Source organism: Charadrius vociferus, unplaced genomic scaffold (genome assembly GCF_000708025.1).
Source record: "Charadrius vociferus isolate BGI_N301 unplaced genomic scaffold, ASM70802v2 scaffold27, whole genome shotgun sequence".
Lineage (NCBI taxonomy): Eukaryota > Metazoa > Chordata > Aves > Charadriiformes > Charadriidae > Charadrius > Charadrius vociferus.
In genome coordinates this window covers 633200-653236 of record NW_009649173.1, presented here as the reverse complement: position 1 = coordinate 653236, position 20037 = coordinate 633200, and the positions used below count along the sequence as shown (strand labels likewise).

General features: G+C 49.8%; 1 protein-coding gene across 1 annotated transcript in view; it reads left to right on the top strand.

Annotated features, from left to right (window-relative positions):
* Window positions 1-65: 65 nt before the first annotated feature.
* CACNA1H (calcium channel, voltage-dependent, T type, alpha 1H subunit) overlaps window positions 66-20037 on the top strand; it is a 252953-nt gene continuing 232981 nt past the window's right edge. The window contains exon 1 of the mRNA XM_009888554.1: window positions 66-178. The gene's annotated coding sequence lies outside the window, so the exon portion shown is untranslated. The remainder of the gene's footprint in view (window positions 179-20037) is intronic.

The following is a 20037-nucleotide window of genomic DNA, read 5'->3' as shown; positions in this document are numbered from 1 at the left end:
AGCCGCCGGAGGATGCCGGCCCCGGCCCCGGCGGTTCCCCCGGCCGCGACCCGCCGCCCGACTTGGCCTCCGAGGAGGAGGAGCAGGTGCCTTACCCGGCGCTGGCACCCACCGCCTTCTTCTGCCTCAAGCAAACCACCCGCCCGCGCAGCTGGTGCCTCAGGCTGGTCTGTAACCCATATCCTTTCCCCGAGGGACCCCCCACCCATTGGGACGCGCACCCCCCGGGACCCCCTCCCCGAGACCCGGAGCACCCCGTCGGGGCTCTGCGTCCCGGGGGCTCACGGCTCCCTCCAGCGCACCGGGATGCCACGAAGCCTCCGGGGTCCCTTGAGTGTCCCCCACCCCGTGTTGTCCCAATCCCCAGTCTCGGGGAGGGGGATGTGGGGCTTTGCAGGAGCAGGACGGGTGGGGAGCGTGTCCCCCCTTCTCCCATGCTCATGCCACTGTTTTCAGTTGGGGGGACACACGCCAAGGTCCCCTCGGCTCCACCAGCATCATCCGACTGTCCGGTGTGGGAGCAAGAGGGACGGGGCGGCGGGACAAGGTGCCCGGTGGAGGATGCTGAGCCGCAGCCCCCCAGAACCCGCAGAGAGGAGAAACCCCTCAACTTCACTCATCTCTCGGTGGGGCGGGAAGGAGCGAAGTTTAAAGACAACCTGGTGTTTATTTCAGCCGCGGTGGGGAATTTGAGACAGGCGCTGACCCTCTTGCTGTTTATATAAGCGAGCTCGGAGTGCATGTGCGCTTTCTCGTCGCAGAAAAATGGAGTGGGTTGGAGTTGGTCTGGGGAAAGCACACGCCGCGCTCGTCTCGGGTCCCCAAAACTCCCCTTTGCTTTTGTTCTCTCATAACTTGCAGGCAGGGAAGGAAGAGGACAGTCAAGCCTCTAAATCTCCCCCCTCCCCTGTGTCCTTTACTCAGTTTATTAATGTTAAATGAAAAAAAAAAAAAAAAAGAAAAAGCAGTGCGTTCCCCTCGGTTGTGACATCCAGAAAATTGCATTTTACCCGAAATGCTTGCGTGCAAGCGGAGAGTTGTCAGTCTGTCTTGATAATCTTCAGAAAGTGGGCTTTTAGCTTTGCTCCGCACGTCAGCTCAGAAGCATTGACATCGTGCAGATAATTAATGCTTTTACCTACCCCTGATACCTGCCTGCAGTTCGCTGCCTATATCCTGCCGCTGCTATTAAAAGCATTATTTATTAATATGGTTATTATTGATCTCGCCTCAGTTAACCAAAGAAACCCGTGTGCATCTGAGATCACTGTTTTCTTCAGCAACACCACCAAGTTGAGTGCTGCCGTTCAGAGGAATTGCACAATCCTCCCCAGAACGCTGCCTTGAGCTGTTATTAGGAGAAATACTTGGAGGGGAAACCCACAATTTTTCTGGCCTTGGGTCTCCTCTCGTTTGAACTAGATTTACACGAAATATTGACTTTTGCAGCTATATTTCTGATTTACAGTGTCGCGAGGGGGAACCGGGCTCTTAGATGCGGGTAGATGGAAGGGAGAAGTAAACAAGTAGTTGAGCTCCGCAGCGATGCTTTAGCCGTATAAATATTCAGTGTAAATTATGGTTCTGTAACAAAAAACGTGATACACCTGGTCCTGGAGGGGCTTGGGGAGGGCACTGCGTTCTTCTTGCAGCTGCGAGTGAGCTAAGGCAGATCTCGTCCCTTTAAAGCAGGTTACCGTCTTGCAAAACTTTGGGGGCAGACGGGAGGGAGAAGCCCTCTCCTTCGGCTTTGGTGGGGTCTCGCGCTCCCACGCCGCGCTCTGGGTTCGGCATCCCCAAAACCGGCACCGCCTGCCAAATTAACCCCGCAGCCAGACGAAAACAGAGCGGGGTCGGCAGGGAGCGAGGGAGGGTTGTGTAGAAGAGGGTTCAGGTGTGCTCGTGCCACCGTGGGGTGAGGCTGTGCCTTTATTTTGCCTTTTGGCATCTCTCCTGAAGAATTCACGGGAGAGCGAGTTGCTTTGCAGAACTTGCCCGTCTGACATAATAGTAGATGAAAATTGTGACGGTTGGTTAATAGCGAAGCAGAAATTTAATAAAACTACATAAGCCCTGTGTTGTAGCCTTATTGCTGTCAGAGCCGGTCTGTTTTGGTTGTAGAGGAACAAAGCTCAGGGCAGATCGCAGCAGTAGGCACAAAGCTCCTCGCTGGGATTTTTTTCCCCTTCTCCCGGTCACCAGCAGTCCCACGCGTCACCGTGAGAGTAATCCTTTGGTGTCGGCTCTTAAGTTTCTTGGCATGAGCCCTCGCGTTGCTGGTGGCGGTGATTTCTGCAGCTGCTTAACGAAGGTGCGTTGAGCATCCTCGAAGCGAGGAGATGTGCGTGTCGCTCAGGAGCTGGTGCTGTGCCCCGGCGGTGCCGGGAGCGGGTGGCACTGCAGGCAGCCGGAGATCGGGCAGCTCGGGGACGAGTGCCACCGCCGTGGGGCTGGGACGCTTGGAAAGCAGCTGGATGGGGAGACTGCTCGAGGAGGAGCGCGGGCGGATCAGGGCCATAAGGGCTGAGATTCCCCAAACGCCTGTCCCCAGGGGGGGAAGAGTAACTTGATGGTGGTTTTTGGCCCGTTGTGCAGTTTTGGTGACTCTTCCTGCCCACCCAGAAGCACAGATCCATAAAGCATGATAAGGAGCTTTATGGTTGTGTTAAAATCTGGACCCTGTTACAGAAGGAAGGGACGTGACTGTGAAGTTTTCTAAAAATCTGAGTCTGAAGATCTTCGCTGAGGTGCTCGCTCACCTGGGAAGCAGTAACCCCTTTGAAAAAGCCGCTTCTCCCCCTCAATGGTGCATTTTCTTGCTGGGCGAGTTGTCCTTTGCTGTCTTTGGGGTTTATTTAGGGGGGGAGGAGGAGGAGGTGTCCCTCCGTGCCCCCCGATGCCCGTGTCCCTCCTCTCCCCGTGCTCACCAAGGGTTTCCCAGTGTGGGAGCGCATCTCTGTGCGTCTCCCCCGCGGTGTTTCATCACCAAAACGTGCTCAGGCTTCCACGTGCCGCTGAGCAGAACAACTTCACCCCTGTGTCCCCAGGCTGCCCACGGGCTTGTCCGTCTGTCCAACATGCTTGGAAAAGCAAAGGTGTCCCATCCTGCGCATTCAGGGTCCGGTTCCCAGCGGGTTCCTGTTGGTTTTTGGGGGTGGTCCTATGGGATGCTCCCGGCAGAGGCAGGGACCCGCATACCGCCGTGCCGTGGGGTTTGCACCGCAGACCCGGGCGCGACAGCATCCGAAACACCAAATGCCACCGCAGTTCAGGGAGTGCCGTCGGGCGCATCTCGCGTGGGGCTCCGGGCAAAACCCCCGTCAATCCAGATGGCCTGAACCACCAAAGCCGCCCGGCCGCTCCGAATATTTGTCGGTAGCAGAGATAGCCCAGACCTGTGGCCTGGAGCAGGTGGAAATCCTGCGTGGCTGGGCCAAAAGCGTGGTTTGCCTCTGCGGCTTAAGCAGAGGGGGTTACTGCCAGGCTTAGAAATAGCTAAAAAAAGCTATTGCCTGGTTCTCGGGGGGACAGGTGGGGGGGGATCAGCTTACGGGGCCGGGAGCCTTCCTAGCCGATGGCACGCGGCTGCCCCAAGGGCTGCGCATCGGAGGGGAAAACGGGGGAGTGGGCAGATGTAGTAGATGCACGGTTGTGTTTTTAATAGCTGTGCCGCGTTTGGGAATGTGAAGAACAACCTGGAAAAAATCCTGCTCCTTTTGCATGGTTTTGTATTTATAAAACCAACAAACTTCTGAATTCTCAAGCAACAGAAAGTGAAAGATGTGCGAGGAGCTGATTTTCAGGTGTGGGAGCAATAATAAAAGGGTCGTGTCCATTAAAGTTTAATCAAAGGAGCAGAAAGTGTTTGGACTGGCTCTGGGTCCGATTTTCAGGGTTGACTCTTGTCGAGCTGTTCGCTGTGTAGGGTCATTCTTCAGCTTTCCAAAGTGATGGCTCCAGCACAGGAGTCTCCTTCCGAGCTCCAGGGTTACCTCCAAACCCAAATTCAACCAGAAAGTCACTTGTACGTGACAGTTCAGAGCAAATAAACAGCCCAAATACAGTTCTTTTGACATGGGCAATGGTTGAAATTGAATTTCCACTGTCAAATTGTGTTTTCCCTCAGTTATTACTGATGTACATTTAATTTGCCTTTTTAAAAAAAAAAAAGATATGTAATTGGAAGCAAACTTACTTATTTCTTCAGTCCTGGATCTCCTACGTGGGTTTATTTATAGAGGTCCGTGGGTGGGACTTTGTGTACTGGGTGTGCACGTTGGGTGGTATAGAGCAGGATTTGGGGTTTTACAATCCTGCGAGGTCCTTTCCCGCCTCTCCCCAAGTGCCGTCGTTAATTAACAGCTCTACAGAAACACAGAGCTATGCCTGTATCCACATGGATTTTTTTTTTTTTTCTGTTGCTAATGTTTTGCTTAATGAAACCTCGAGTCACCTTTTTGTCAATCCCTGGATGTCCCTGTGCCTCGGGGCGGGGGGGATGTTTGGATGCAGCTCCTGGCCCCTGCTGGTTCACACATGTGGGACCCAGTGATGGACTGGGCTGGCTATTGGCAGCCGGTGCAGTCCGCGTGCCCGAGACGGAGCATTTGGGAGGAACACTGACTTTGTGCCCGTCGCCAGCACCTTGCATTGCTGCGAGGGGTTTTGCTGTACAAGGGACTGGAAGCCGGGATGGAACGTTAATCGCGCAGCGGCGATTAAACCTGCTTTCCATCACGGCGCCGAGTGTCAGCTTTGCAGCATGGCTTTGATAAGGCTCGAGCAACTTTGCTGGTTATTTAGTGATTCATAAAAACACGCAGTGATTCATTATAGGTTGAATTCTGTGTGCCTTAGTCAGAAAAAAACCTCCGCTGATTTATTTTCTCAAGTGGCTACAGAGCTTGTTGGTGCCAGCTGATTTCTGCGGGACTTGGCTCTGTTCTCCTGTTTGGGTAGAGTCTCTGCTTGCATGAAATCTGGTTTTTATTTTCTTAATATTTTTTTTTTCTGAAGTGCTTCTCCTAGCAGCACTTGCTGGTTGCCCTTACAAGCACTTTGGGGCAGACCTAACATCCACAATAACATCCTGCGTGTTATCTCCGAGCACTCCTCAGTATAGGTGGCTATAAGTACATTTAGATGGTGAAAACCTGTATTTCGTACAAAATGATGTGTCTGATCTCTTTCTAATGCTCTGCTCTTCGCTCCGTCTCCCCGTTCTTCGTACTGGGCTAAGCTGTTCGCTCGGCGGTGTTATAAATTGCTCTCTGACACGAGGCTTGCAGTTCTCTTCATTCCTTATTGCACGATTGATGTGTTCTGGTTCCCACGTCTGTGGGATCATTGCCATTGCTGATTTTGGGGGGGGGGGGCTTATACTGGAACACAGAGGTGTGGGTATAAGTGACCGGGACTGGGCTGCCATCAGTTTAACAAACTTTATTTGATTGCTTTATAATAAGCATCTATCAGATTTGAGGAGCTTTATCAGAAAGCCTTCGCTTTTAATCTGTTCTTATTCAGGCTGGATCCTGACAAGTGCAATGGGAGGGTTTGACCGAATCATAATTTGTCATCTCCGAATATAAATATTGCAGTTAAAATATTTAGCGTGCTGTGGAAAAACCCGTTAGCGAAGAAATGTATTTTTGGCCTCATCCTGGGAGCTGCTGAGCATCCACGACGCCCACTGAATCTGGGGAGAGGCGCAGGTGCTGTGCACCCAGCAGCATCTCCCGCTGAATGACAAGCAATTAGGCAACATAAGGAAGAAAAGTCTTGTAAATTGTAACTCGTCTAAAAATATGTTGTCCACATGTGTTTTAGCTCCTTTCATTTCAGCGTTCTGTGTTGGCTCAATACATCTAATCAACAGTTTAGTCCGGAGTTTTGTCTTTCCTATCGACAGAAGTGATCTTTGTTGGCTTCTCGTGGTCCCCGCATCCCTGGCGCTACCAAACCCCATCGTCTCTGACCTCTGTATCGCACCCTGAATTCCTTAAGCGCTGCTCGTAGGTCGTACCTCTGTGAAATGCCTTTTATTCCTGTCTTCTAGCCAAACTCGGGGAGTATGGAGCCGTGTTGGAAATCCCTGTCCTATGGCAAAGCTGCCGGAGTCTGTGGTATTTAGGAAAAATGTCAGCATAAGCGGCGGCGTGGGCAGGGGGTGGCGGGTTGCTCAGAGCAAGGTGTTAAGCTCTCTGCAAACTCCAGCAGGCATTAGTTGGTGCTTACTTGGCTTCTGTTTTGGAAATGACTTTTGTGACAAAAAAAAAAAGAAAAAAAAAGGGGGGGATTATAAAGCTAATTACAAAAATACTTTTTCAAAGCGGGTGAGGTTTTGCCGTAGGTCTTTGCAGGAAGGTGCGGTAATACCTGTACGCGTTCAGAAGCGTGAGCGTAGGGAAACCGTCAAAAAAGATGCGATGCTGGTGCCCCAAAATGGAAATGTGACATTGTCTGATGAAGTGAAGTTGACTCATAACAGCAACAAAAGTCCATCTGAGCAAAGTATACAAAGTAGATCGGAAGTATAAGTAATGAAAATAAAATTAGCTCTTTGACTGTGATGAAATACAATATTCAGTAAATAGAATCATATTTAAGCCCTCCTCACCCCCAGTTCTGATACTTCCCTTACGCCGGTGAGACCCACCGTGTCCCCTGGCCCTGGTCGGGGCCCCCGACACCCCGTTCATCTCTGTCCCTGTTGTATTTGTCTTCGAATTCCAAGCGGAGTGTGCAGCTCATCAGAGTTTTAGGGGTTTGTCTCGGTATTGTCCCAAGTCAGGATTGCAGTAGGTATCTCAGCAGGTTTCATTTGCAAACGTACTTGGAAGAATTTTGACTACGTAGTTCTTTCTCGCCCTTTTACCTACTTAGTGCTTTTATTGCTACAAAAGCCAATAGATTCAAAAGTTAACTCTCTCTCCATCCACATATCCAGATTTACTATATGTAGTTTTACTGAAGATAGTAATTAAAATTATTTTAGGATGTCTTTGTGTGTGCTTTTCCTTTTCTACTGTGTTTTTTTTTTTTTTTTTAAATTGTTCTGGAGTGGTTATTCCCCTCCAGTGAGAAATTGAGAACTTGTTGCGTCAGATTTTACTAAAGATCACTCGTAATCTCTGTAAAATACCTACAATTTACTTGTTATTTTCCGACTGTAATTTATAACCCTTCAGAGCAATTAATTTGCTACTTTTCAAGACATTTATAAGATGCATCCCAGACTCCACTTTGTAAAGTTTTCCCAGTTGCCTTCAGTTTTCTCACCTCTCAAATCTGGTGGGAACCAATAAATGCAGTTTCAATTTGCAGTTTGTTTACAAGTTTGGTTTATGTATTGAGTCCATATGTATTTTCTTCCAGCGTGTCTAGATGGCAAATCCCTTAGAAACTTAAAACAGCATATCACACAAGCTGAACTGCTCTGATTAATGGGAGCAGAAGATCAGAGCCTATAGCTAATCTCTTCTTTATGCTACAGATGAATTTTATGCAGTGTAACCCCAAGTTGGATGTAGATATCTTGTGAATTATCATACAGCTGTCTCTAAGATGCTTTGATGTATTTTAGTGAGGTTTTTTTTTTTTTAATATAAAAGTAGTTTTAGATTTATTCTAATTGAGTTTAAGCTTACCTTTTCCATGGCTTTTGTGACTTGGTGTTTTGGGGCTCAGGCTGGCTCCCGCGGCGCCGATCGGCAGCATCCACCCGGGCTTACTTGGACGCAAAACCTCTGCTTTATCTGCCACGCTCTGTCTAAATGACATGTTTGGAGTAACTCCATTAGAGCAACCGGGATCACATTAGTTTACAGTGAATGAACTCTGAATCATGTTTTTCTCTGTGTGCTTGTGTGTTCTTGTTTCTTGTTTGTTTTTTATTTTTTTTTTCCAATTGCTTCTGCAGACAAGAGGCATTGAGCTGCCTACTGACAGAGCTCCGATTAGTTTTCCGCTGGATTATGCACGTAGCTTGTGGTCTGCCATTTCCTTACGCTGGTGTAAATCAGGAGGAGCCCCAGGGGTACAGCCTTGGCTCCGTGGACCGCACGCCCAGAGACACACAGGTGTGTTTTGTCACGCGTTGTGCTGTGAATTCAACCGTGTCGGGCGTCCGACCTGTGCAGCGGCAACCTTTGCCACCAGCGTTAAAACTCATGCAAGAAATATGTTACCTCTATTTACACAGATGTTTTAAGAGAACTTGAGCTCAGATTTTGCCCTTAATTCTTAAGGTAGCATCTGGTGTTCGTGTCCAATCCGTTAATCCAGCCGCCGAAGCAGCCTTGTGATTTTAAGTAAGATACACTTTGAACTGAATATCTCGCTGGGATAGGAGGAGAGTTAGTACGCGATCTTCCCTAATAGTTAATTCTAAGATAACTTGGACCGACTTAAAATCATCAGGGTATACACTGTATTTCTGAACCAGCAATTAGGAGTCATCAGCCTTCATAGAGACAAATTGGAAGTGAATTAGAGGCTGATGAGCTCCGTACAGGGCTTCCAGTGCTGTTCCCAGCCTCCTGCCGCAGGGAGATCTCGGAGCGGTCACTCCGGAGCTGGCTGGCCGGGCTGGGGGCGGAGGAGGGGAGCTTTGACAAGATGCAGCTGTAAAAGACAATTTTCCTCTTTCTTTCCCTTAATAAAAATCTGTTCTGAGCGCTGTACCAGGCAGACTAGTTTGGCAATGGATTAAATGCGCAGCTTCGAGATCTAATTTTGCCCATTTCAATTGACAGATGGAAATTGTGTGCTTTCACAATGCTACTAGTATCTTGCAATTTTGCTCAGAAGCAGTGCCTCCGAAAGCCATCCGGAGAAATAAGATGACTTTGTGTGTGTGTGTATGTCTGTTTGTGACCGCAGTTCCTTCCGAGGGTGAATTAAAGCTGCGTGACCGCTCCTGGCCCCTTTCCTCCATCCCTGTGGCACAGAGTAGGAAGAGGATTTGCCCAAATATCTAAAATTCTGGCAGACCTCTCTGCAGAAAGTGAACCGCGAATGATGGTACGGGGTGTTTGGGACATCTGCCGTGTTCCAGAAGGCTGGAGTGTCACATGGAGTGTCACATTAGCTGGGATGTTGGATGAACATTGCAAACAGGGCTGTTTCGGGAGGAGCGTCCCCCGGGACTCGCGTGAAGCGTGGCGTACCCAAACTCTTCGGTCCCCATTGCTCTCCTCTTCGCCCATGCGTTTGTTTTGATCTTCCTGTTGTTCGATTAAACCCTCTGAGATTTGCGATGGGTACACGGGTATTCGGGTAGAGATCTTTTCATGTCTCGGAGGAGCTGCAGCCCGGGCTGCTTCTTGACGTGGTTAAGGAGAGAAAGCGCGAACTGACACCTCCTTCATTGGGGATGACAGAGAGAGGAAAGGACGAAGAGCTCACCAGGAGACAAAGCAAACCGTGTTTTTTTGGTACCGCAAATAGAAATTCTTTGGGCTCAGGTTTCAGACACGGCTGATGGGGAAAGCAGAGGAACACAGAAATGAAGTATTTTTGTTTACATACTTAATACGTGTATTTTTTTATCTATTTTTGTGTGTGCCCATGCTGTTGTTTCTAGCAGAATGGACTTCACTTTGTTTGGAAAGGAATGAAACCTTTCTCGTGGAGGTTGATAGCAAGCAAGTATATTCCTTGGTTGGGTTTGTCTGTAAGGATGCTGCCAGAGTTGGAGGCGCTGATTGAAGTCCTGGGCTGAAATAATTAATCCATGAGATCTCTGTCATTGCCTTTGGGTTTCCACCCGTGGAGGAGTGTAGGGGAAAATCAGTTTGGGTTTGAAAAGAAACTGAGACCTTCAGCCACATGTTCCAGGTCAGGTAACTTCAATGCCAGCAAAGCCGATGGGTCCGGGAGCAGGATGTAGCCCTAAACACATTGTATATCCCCAACCTCTTATTACCAGGCCCTTTTGTAAGTGTGTTTGTGCGGAGCCTGTAATGGTATAATGTACACTGTAATTTTGTTGTTAAATCTGAGCTACTTTGGCATGGTGGGGACTAGGCGGCTCGTAGCGATTGGAACATTATGGCTTATTGAATTTCATAGCCCAGAGGATTGAACCATACAGAGCAACTCTTGAGAAAGGGGAAAAAAAAATAAAAATATGTCACCTATTTCTCCTGAATATTTGTTTTCTGGCCGATTTTTAACAGACTTGGGCTTCTGGGCATGGACAGAGGGGTGGGAGAGATGGCAGTGATGGGAAGCAAACCCTAGGAAGGTTGCTGTCCTGTTAAAGAGGCACCCAAGGAAAGAGATTTGGATCCGTTCCCACGGGCGCTGGTAAATGCCGCCTCTGTAAATACTCTGGGTTTTCCTTCATCTCGATTCCCGCTAAAGATTTTAATTTCATCTCTCTCAACACTGGGTAATGGAAGAGCAGAACTCGGGAGGGCGTTTTGTTTCAGCCGTGGTTGTGGTGTTTTCCCTCAATCGGTGATCCTGAATATTGTTTCTGCAATTTCAAGTATACGCCAGTGCTGTAAACAGTTTTATTACAGCCACAACCGCTGGCGCGGGGCTCCCGCCTGCGCCGCTGCAAACCTCCACCTCGCGGGGGTTCGTAAGGCAACAGTAAAAATTCACTCGACGTTGAATCCGGTGTCTTTTACATGAAGAGAGGCTTGCCAAGGGCTCGATTGACCACTGCGATCTCTCAAATCTCTCATCAAGGCATGAAGCGAGTGCAGGGTAAGCTCTTGCACATCATTTCGCAGCCGCCTCCGGAGGGCACGGCTCTGCCGGGCAAAAGTTGGTGTAGTTTCTGTGTGGTGTTGTCCTTTGCTGTCCTGATGGGGATTGGGAGAACGGTCACTTGTGAGAGCGCCTGCTTTTAGTGTCCGTGTGGTCTGAACTTGGATTGTCCTGCTCTGGCTAGAAAAAAAATGCTACATTTCATACAGGCTTTGAAGATGTTTTCTCATTTTCACTATTAATTGTGAATCAGTTCTTGAACTGATAATTTGGTGTTTAAAATGGGAGCTCTGGACCTGCTGAAGTTGGAGGTAACTCTGTTGTTGAGGCCAGGGTGAGGGATAAAGAGGGATTTCGCAGTTGGGGTCTTGGCCAGATGCTCTTCTCCCACGTTGTAGGCTAACCCTGTTGTTCTGACCTTGTCTTGGTGCTTGTCACATGTTCGAGTCCTGCTCCGATGGTTCCGTCTCCACCCTACAGCTTGATGCCCCCATTATGATGAGCTGAAATCTTACCCCATTGGGAGAGCAGGGTGTGCTGGGACTGGAAAAAAAAATCAATGCTCTGCCGTAGCAAAATGGAAGGTCTTCTTAAGGCTATATTTATTCTGGTTTTACATTTTTTAAATATTTTTTTTTTAAAAACATGTCTCATTGAAATTTCCCAGGCCCTGCTGAGTCATGGCTCATTTCTTTGTAGCTCTGTTGAGTTTTTGATGAGTACCTACTAGGCTTTCCCGTGTATGCTCGTCAAGGGATGAAGCTCGCAGAGCTGCTTCTTGTGTGCGGGGGCAATCAATTACGGAGCCCATTTGCCATTTGCATTATTAGCGTTTGCATCGGGGCAGCACTTAGGCTGAGCCCAGAGCCGCAGAGCTCAAAGTAAGAGGCAGTCTGGGGCTGAGATTGCTTCGAAGAGAGTGAGTTGGCTTCTTGCAGAAAGCGAGAAGGGAACCAGGCCAAGGAGCAGGGGGGGTGACATGCAAGGGGTCGTGCAGATGATGAGCGATGGAGATGGGGGAGAGGCTGCAACTTGGGCACCTGCAATTCCTCGTGTGAAGCATCTTCAAAATTGCTCATATCCACGTGAGCAGAGCAGAACTTCGTCTAAGAAACGGGTGTCAGAGGTCAGGACTCATTTATAAAGCCATGCAGTGCATGTGGTTGGTGCTCACAAGATGCTCCAGAAGAACCTCTGCTTGAGGAGGGACAGGCAGAGCTTATGGATGAGGGGAAGGAAGTAACTTCAGCTAAATGGTGTAAAGCTTTGGAGGCTACATGGACATCAGCGGTCCCATCTTGCTGTGAGCTTATCTGGTATTTTACTGTTACTGCTTATCTGAGACCGTTTTTTGCACGTGGGCTCTGTGGGTGCGGAGCTTTCACCGCGGAAAGGCGGTTGCTTCCTACTGTGCTTCAGCATTCCTGTAGTCCCATTGCGACCCAGTGGGACTGTTCATTTCGGTAAGGGCTGTGGAGTTTGCCCTTAAGCAAGACAGGAGGGATCAGTTAGGCAAAATCAATCCCCTGCCTGCTCCATATCGCTTTGTCCTGATAAGCTGTCAGTTTAGCTCTAAATGCCGTGTTTGAAAGCACATCTCTGCTCTCCAGGATGGGTCAATGTCAGCAGCAGTATTAGTTGAAGGATGGATTTAAGCCACCAGCTCATCAGAAGAAAGGGGAGCTACATCTAAGGCATCACTTCTTGGCAGCCTGTGATCTTTCAAAGGTTGGAGAGAAATTTGGTAGGATGAAATACCCTCGGCTACCTCTGAGTCAGCCCTGCAGTTTAACGTCAGCCCCAATACCGGGCTGTAGCAGCGAGGAGCAACAGTGTCGATGCAGTTGGGTGGGATGGAGCTGGTTTTGTTCCCCAGCCAGGTGCGATCTGACGGGTCTGACCTGTGTCCCGATGCTCCATCAGCCCGAGGGAAGGGGGGATGACCCAAAAGGGGATCCCTGAGTCCTTCTGCAGCCTCTGCTGGGGAAGAGCCAAGGGCAGACAGAGCACAAGACATCCCCTCCAGGCAGTGGTGCTGCTGGAGTAATGTCAGGGGGTCACTTAAGGACCAAGTTCAAGCTGGCCTTAACCCTGCGTTTCCTGGCTTTGCCTGATGGAAGCCAGACCCGTTGCCTTGTTTGAACACCGGCTTTGCGGTAGGGGTGATGGATTGCAGCGTGAGCTTTACCACCCTTCATCGCTGCTTCCTCTGCTCTTTTGGCCCGTTGTGTTCAGTTCAGTCAGAGTTTATTATAAATAACTTCAGATAGCAAGCTGAAATATCCCGGCCTCGCTTTTTTTTTTCTTTTTTTCTTTCTTCCCCTTGGCAGTTGCAGAGCATGAATCGGCTTCAAGGCAATTGAGGTATTTTAACGTAACATTTACAGCCCGTATCTATACAAAATGTGACTTGTGTTTACAGAAGTGTGCCTTTAACAGTCTCTTATCAAAACATATGGGACTCCACAGTTGGATGCTGGGGTTCCGCTGAAGCATTCCCCAGACAATACAGTTCCACTTTAGATCGTCTTATGATGTCTGTAGACTTAACTGAGTCTGTTGTTCTGCGCACACAGTTGCGCGTCTCCCCTGTCTGGCCTGCGGCGCTCACTTCGCCTCCTCCGAGCTCCTTCCGACAGCCCTTTGAAACTCCCTTATCGGCGAGTCCTCCCTTCGCCCCGCGCGTGTCCTTGGCAGGCAAGGCAATGTCGCCCTGCAGAAAAGCACATCATGCAAAACAGGATAAGGTATCAGCAAAACGGAGTGACGGGCTGACAGAGCGGTATGTTCGGGAGCAGGAGGTGGTGAACAGGTCCTGAGAAGCGAGGCTTGACTTCTTCCCTGCTGCAGATCCCGTGGAGGTCTCGTTCCAGAGCAATGACTCCTTGTTTGCGTGACGTGCCCTAGCCAGAGGCTGGGGTCAGGCTGGGCTCCCCGTCATCAGACCATGAAACAGGGAGACGCGTCCTCCCCCAAAGATGTTATCGCATCAAGGAATGCATTTGGCCCCGCCAGCGTCTCCTGATCCAATCTCACGCTGGATGCTGTCCAGGTTTTCTGCAAATTCAAATGGTTCTTGGTGCAATCCGTTACCAAACAACCATCGCCTCGCCTGGTGTAGTGAGAGGACCAGACATTCACTGGATGCTCTCTGCCTTATAACGCCTGGACCAGCATCCTTAAAAAGGCACACGGTCCTGTTGTGTTTAATAGGGCTGCCAAGAAGAACAAGATCTATCGGGCTCTGCGCTGCTGGTGCATCCTGTGGTGTTGCTTTGTCTGGTACGCTGTGATGTGCTGCCCTTTCTGGAGGGCTGGAGAGCCAGGAGCCTTCCAAAAGCTTCAGTTTCTCATTCTCAGAGCCTGTCTGAGCTTCCATCCCAAACTGCTTTAGTCTGTGAGTTGGACAGAAAGTTTGAGCAAAAATTGGCCTTCCTGTGGAAGTTCTTATCCTTTCCTGCCCATACATTTTAATGGGAATTGGGCACACTGAATCTCTGTGCAGATCTCAGCCTCTTCCAAAATGCATCATGCCTGGATAAAGCTCCTTGTTTATCCAGGTATCTGAGATGGCCCCTAATACTTGGGTTTATCCCCCGTGCCTATTTGACAAAAGTATGATTGATCCCTTTATTTCAAGATGTTGCTTGCAGGGCGCTGGGGGGAGTTCGGGAGGATAATGCTGTGTCTGAGCAGTATTGCCTAAATGAACTCAGAAAGTCATCTGGCTGTGGATGGGCTCTAGTTTGCCTTTCTGGTTGGGTGTAAGCGCTTTGGTTTATCCAAGTTCACAAGCTGGTGGTCCAGGTCACAGTGCAGCTCCCAAGACAGACCCAGCAGCTCCTACCAGCCTTTGGAAGGGCTGATAACGGGTGACTCTGCTGAGCTGCCACTTTTGGACCCAAATCCTTCAGGTCTGATGGGACTACGCGGGCCCTCAGGTGCCCCAGTTTCCTAGCAGTGCCTCTTGAGCATCAGGGAGACGGTGGCTTGCTCACCAAAAAGAGATGTATGGCTCTTGTGTTTGCTTGGTGTCCGAGCGTCGCCCACCTTGGTGTTTTATCTCCTGCCAGTGCTGAGCCTGGATAACCTCTGCCACCAGCCTGGCCAGATCTTTCTAGTTCTGGTGCTGCTTGGCCTCTTTTGGCTGGAGAAACACCCTGGTTGTGTGTTTTCCCATGGGTGCCCGGTGAGCCCCCTGCTCCTTGGGTCCTCTCCTGCTGGGAGGGCGATGTCCCCTGGCTGCACTGTGACAGCTTCTCAGGAGCCATCTGTCCACTAGATGTCAAACCTCTGCTGCAAAAGGGGTGCTCCAGCTCACAGGGAAGGTTGCAACCACAGATGACCTATAGGGAGCAAAATGGGATTTGAAGTCTGACATGGGCGAATGTCCATCGATTACCTCACTGCCCATCTGGGGAACGTGTGGGATTTCAGCTGGCTTTCCCTGTTGACATATTTCAAATTAAAGCAGAGTGGGAAAGGAATGCATTTTTTTTCCCCTTTTTTTTTTTTTCCTGGAAGTGTACGAATTATTTCAAGTGAAATGTTTCGAGGGTTCAGTTGTCCTCCAGCTGAAGGCTTCAGATGTGCTGCCAAAGGGACTTCTAGATTTAGAAGTAAACTTATGGGGACCCGATTCTGATCTCATGATCTTCCTTTTACACCAGTTTTTATGGGAAGCACCTGTGTTAACATGAATATCTACTGATGAAGCATAATTTGAAGCAGAACCTTCCCCTTGAGATACTGCTGGACATCGGTGGAGTTGCAGTATGGTCAGGACCTCTGTTCTTGTACAGATTGGATGTCTCTGGTGCCATTGCTTGGTGTTTAACAACTTATAGCAGGAATCTGGTACTTCTTTTGTACAGTCAGGAAGTTTCATTCTGTTTTATTTTATTGACTTTTGGATCGAGAGATCCCACTGGTTGCTGAATACAGGGAAGATTATTGCTTTACTGTCCCTTGGTTTTGTGGTGTTCTCTGTGTATTTGCAGTGCCAAGGACAGGAGGTGGATAAACCTTTGGGCTGACCCAGTTGCATTCCTTTGGTGGAACCAGTCATGAAGATATGGACATAGTTTAGGGTGTTATATCTGTCCCCTATGTGTGTCTGTCCCCTGAAGGCTTGGCTGGGCTCCCACACTTGGGTGCCCCAAAGGAAGGAAATTGGAAGTAGTTCAAAGTCTGCTATGGTCCCACCAGACCGGGGAGCTGAAAGCATCCATGCAGCCCTTGGCACGTGCTGCTCAACTTGTATTTCAAAATTCCCATCAATCAGGGTCTCCTTTTGTCTTAATTTGGGGGAAGGGGGGGGGGGGGGGGGGGGGGAAGTATATTTGTATGTTCCCTAGTTCAAGTGTGAAGAGAAGATTCCTGTTTGGGATTATTTTTAGTCTCTGAAATTATTCATGAGGCTGCTTTCCCTGATTTATGACAATACCCAGCACATCACCATGTAAATGACTTTTAAATGGAATGTTTCAGCAGTTTTATAAGAATTCCTCATGTGAGGGGAAAATAAACAGTTTGTCATTTACCAGACTGTATTTGATTATTAGATTTGTTACTATAAACATCAGGCTACGCTTCCATAAGCTGAGGCTGCTGGAGATATATGACTTCAGAGAGCCATACCAGTAAATAAAAACTAATCTAACATGAGAAATCAGCACGAGATTGATCAGGCCGGTTTCCCCTCGGGCCAGATAGATGCTTGTTGGCCAAAAATGAGTATCTGATGTTGAGATTAACATGACTCCAATCTTTCAGATCTCATTCAAAGAGCAGACAGGCTATGACAGGTGCAGCACGTGGGTTTGGCATCCTGGGGTCCTGGTAGAGCATCAGGCTATGCTGTACGTCCGTGGTGCTCCGTCTCTGTGCTCGTTACTGGTCTTGTCTGGTATTTGAAGAAGTCAATGCAAAGTGGTGAGCAAGAAAATAAATGTGGAGTGGTACGATGAAACCTTGCAGTTCTGGTGAGGGGACTGGGTGGGCAGAGCATCGCTGGAGTACACCGATGCCTTTTATATGCAGACACCAGAACGGAAGGACTGTCACGTGAGTGGAAATATAACCGTGGAAATCCGTCAGTCCATTGCTAAAGGAGTGTAAAATACCTCTCAGGCCCTTGGGGATCAGGCCTAGAGAGTAAAACCTTAACCCGATAACTGCACGGCAGCTTAGGAGCTTCTCGTAGGACTCATCCTTTTCCCTTGAGCTAAAATGCATCCTGCGTGGAAAGGAGTTTTCCATAAGCCCAGTGGTTTGGAGGAACATCTTGGCCATAAGGACCACAAAGAGCATTTGGGAAGCAGCTGGACTTTGCTGCTGGGCTGGCTGTGTTTCCAGGGCACGGTTTGGCGAATGGCGGGTCGCAAAGGGCAGCATCAGGTGCCTTCAGACCCCGATGCCTGCGGTTACTGCTCTCACACGCCAACAGGTCTCCTGCACTGGATCTGCAGGTGCCGTCCCCATGCGCACGTGGCACTGGCATGTTTCTGCTACACTTGGAAGGAAATTACTGCTGCACTGGGACGCACGCAGCCAGCGACACGTGAACCATCAGAAGGCTCCAGGCGGCTCTTTGAACCCCTGGACGTCCCTGCAGCACGACACCCTCTCACCGGGAAGCGGGGAAGCGTGGGGGATGCGAGAGTTACAGGCAGAAACGAGCAGAGAGAAAAATCAACCATGAAATTGGTAATTTTAGGAGCTCCACGAGGGAAGAAAATGTTTGTTGTTAGACACCATGTAATTGCACCACGCGTCCCTGGGTTACCAGATTGCTCAAGAATGGTCCTTACGCTTTCTGCCTCTGGTCTGCGAGGACCTGGGAAGAGCAGAGCTGATGAGAAGAGTTGAGGTGTCACCGTGGCATGGACCAAGGCTGCACGTTTGGGTTCCAGGGTGGTCAGGGATTATACTCACGAAGGCTGTAACCCCCCCGGCTGTGTTGCTGTGGGTTATACAGAGGAGAAGGAGAAGCACCCTCACCCCATGGCACGATCCCCACGTTCACCGTAGCTGGGATAGCAATTCTTACTGAGCCCCCACTTCTCCTCCCTTGCACACGGGTGCAGGACTTGCTTAAGGTGGATGATTTTGGGCGCTCCCCTGGGCTGGCTTGTGATAATTCGGAGACCCGATATGATTTTGGTGATCACAACCTCCTCCGTTTGCAAAAGTTCAGTTTTCGTTCAGCCCCTCTCCTCCCCCAAAGCCTTCCACGGTAAGATCAAATATAGTGATAAGGATGAAAAAACTTGCTTGGAGTGGGACAAACTGCCTTTCCTCCTTGCAAGGGGTGGCTCGTGCCTCTGTGGGCCTCAAGCGTTCCCCTTCTGAGGTGCTACGGCTGAAGTGGCATTTTCACAGGGTGCGTTTCTGGGTGTCCCTGTGATGATGGTGATGAGCTGAATATTCAGCGTTGATGCTTTTGCTGCCGGGCACACAAGCAGGATGAGACCTGAAGGGTGTATATAAAAGGGTAAATGGTCTGAAAGGTCATGGTTGTAGACAAGTTGGTGAGATTAGGGTTTAGCGGGGCCGGGAGGCATGTGTCCCTTTTCCCACTGCAGCAGGTTTGGCTGTGATTCTCCAGATTCCAAATTCATCCTCCGTCCCCATTCCTCAGCAGTGCTTGGGTTGGCAAAGGCACAAGCCAGGGAGGGCACAGGCAGGAGCTTGTGCTTCGTCCATCACGGGAATTAAACCAGAATTAGCGGCAGAGTCGAGCCTTGTGGGCTCGGCAATAAATCCTCCCGGGAATATGGTGTTTGTCTGGGCTTCACCGGGTGAGCTGTCACGGGGACGGCCCCTCAGAGGGGATGATGAGATGCAGGAAAGCCCGGCAGCGGAGAGAGAGCTGCGTGGGGAGGAGGCACCGTCCCCCAAAACCACGTCTGCCATTGGGCTTTGGCCATCCTGCAGGACATGGATGGGGCATCTGTAGCCAGGGGTTGTGGAAAGCAGCAGGAGCAGGGGCTTGGTGCTACCACTGCACCTCAACTGGACTTTCTTCCATCACTTCTAATCACTTCTATCCGTGCCAGTTCCCTGGTTGGGGACGATGCCACCCTTGCTGCTTTGAGGTCCACATGCGTTTTGGTCTCTTGCAGAGTACCTGGTCCCTGGCACCACTCTGCTCAGAGGGATGCAAATTGTGATTTTTACACGTGGAGGTTGTTTTGCTGATACTTTTCCTTTTTATTCCTCCGTGAAAAGCTAACGCTATGTTGTAAAAATAAATCTCTGGCCTTTTGCTTTCCGAATAGCAAAGGGCCGACGTGTTAATAGGAGGGAGGGCTGGGGTGGCCGGCTGCCAGCGGGATGCGCTTCTTCCCTGGGGCTCCGCTTGCCAAGATGCCATCAGCCCGGCTCCGGGAAGGCTTTCCTGTGGCCACACGCTCTCTCCGGACAGAGTTTTCTCGTCTCCAGCCTGATGCAAGTTAATCACGCGCAGCTGCCCAGGAGCCGGGGGCTTTACAAGCAGGGAGGTTTTGCTCGGAGCTGAGGGGTCCTGCAGTGCCCACTCCCGTGGAGCACCCCCGGGCACACGCACTCACCCTCCCCTCCTTGCACCCCCCCGTCACCGCCCTTCTCAATAAGGGGAACTATTTAATTATTATTTCTGGATGCAGAAAAGGCATTTTTCTTCCCTTGGGCTTCAAAGTGGACATCTTTTGCTGCATTTCTTTTTTTTTTTTTTTTTCTTTTCTTCAGCACAAGAAGTTTAGAAGTTTTCTTCCCCTTGCTTTTGGCAAGGATAAAGGCACATCTCTGTATCTTTATCCTTTTTACAACTTGGGCTGTTTAGAGCTGTGCTGAAACTGATTCCAGCTTTAGGAGCGCGTTTCCGTGCATGGTTTGGGTCTGGTATCGGGGCAGCGAGACGTGGGACGTGGCTGTCCCGTGGGTTCAGAGCCCTTCGCATTCATCCGTAGCGGCTCATCACAGAGGGATTATTCCACGTTGGTTTAAGATGAGCAACAAAAGCGTTATAATCCTACTAATGCCCTCTTTAAGCTGAGCTCATTTCGACGTGCACGTGGCGGCAGCCCGTGCGTGGATCGAAGCGAGCGAGCCGCTGCGGTGAGCTCAGGTTTGCTCTTCCCAAAGGCTGGTTCCTGGCAGCGGCCGTTTCTGCTGGCGTTTATTCACCTCCCGAGAGGCTGCAACAGGCTGAGGGCTCTTTTTGAGAAAGTATTGCTGAAACTTGTTTATCCCCATCTTTCCTTAAGATTAACATTTCGGTGTGATGCACTCGGTAGCTGTTGATAAGAGTCTGGTGGCGCTTCACTGTAGTGA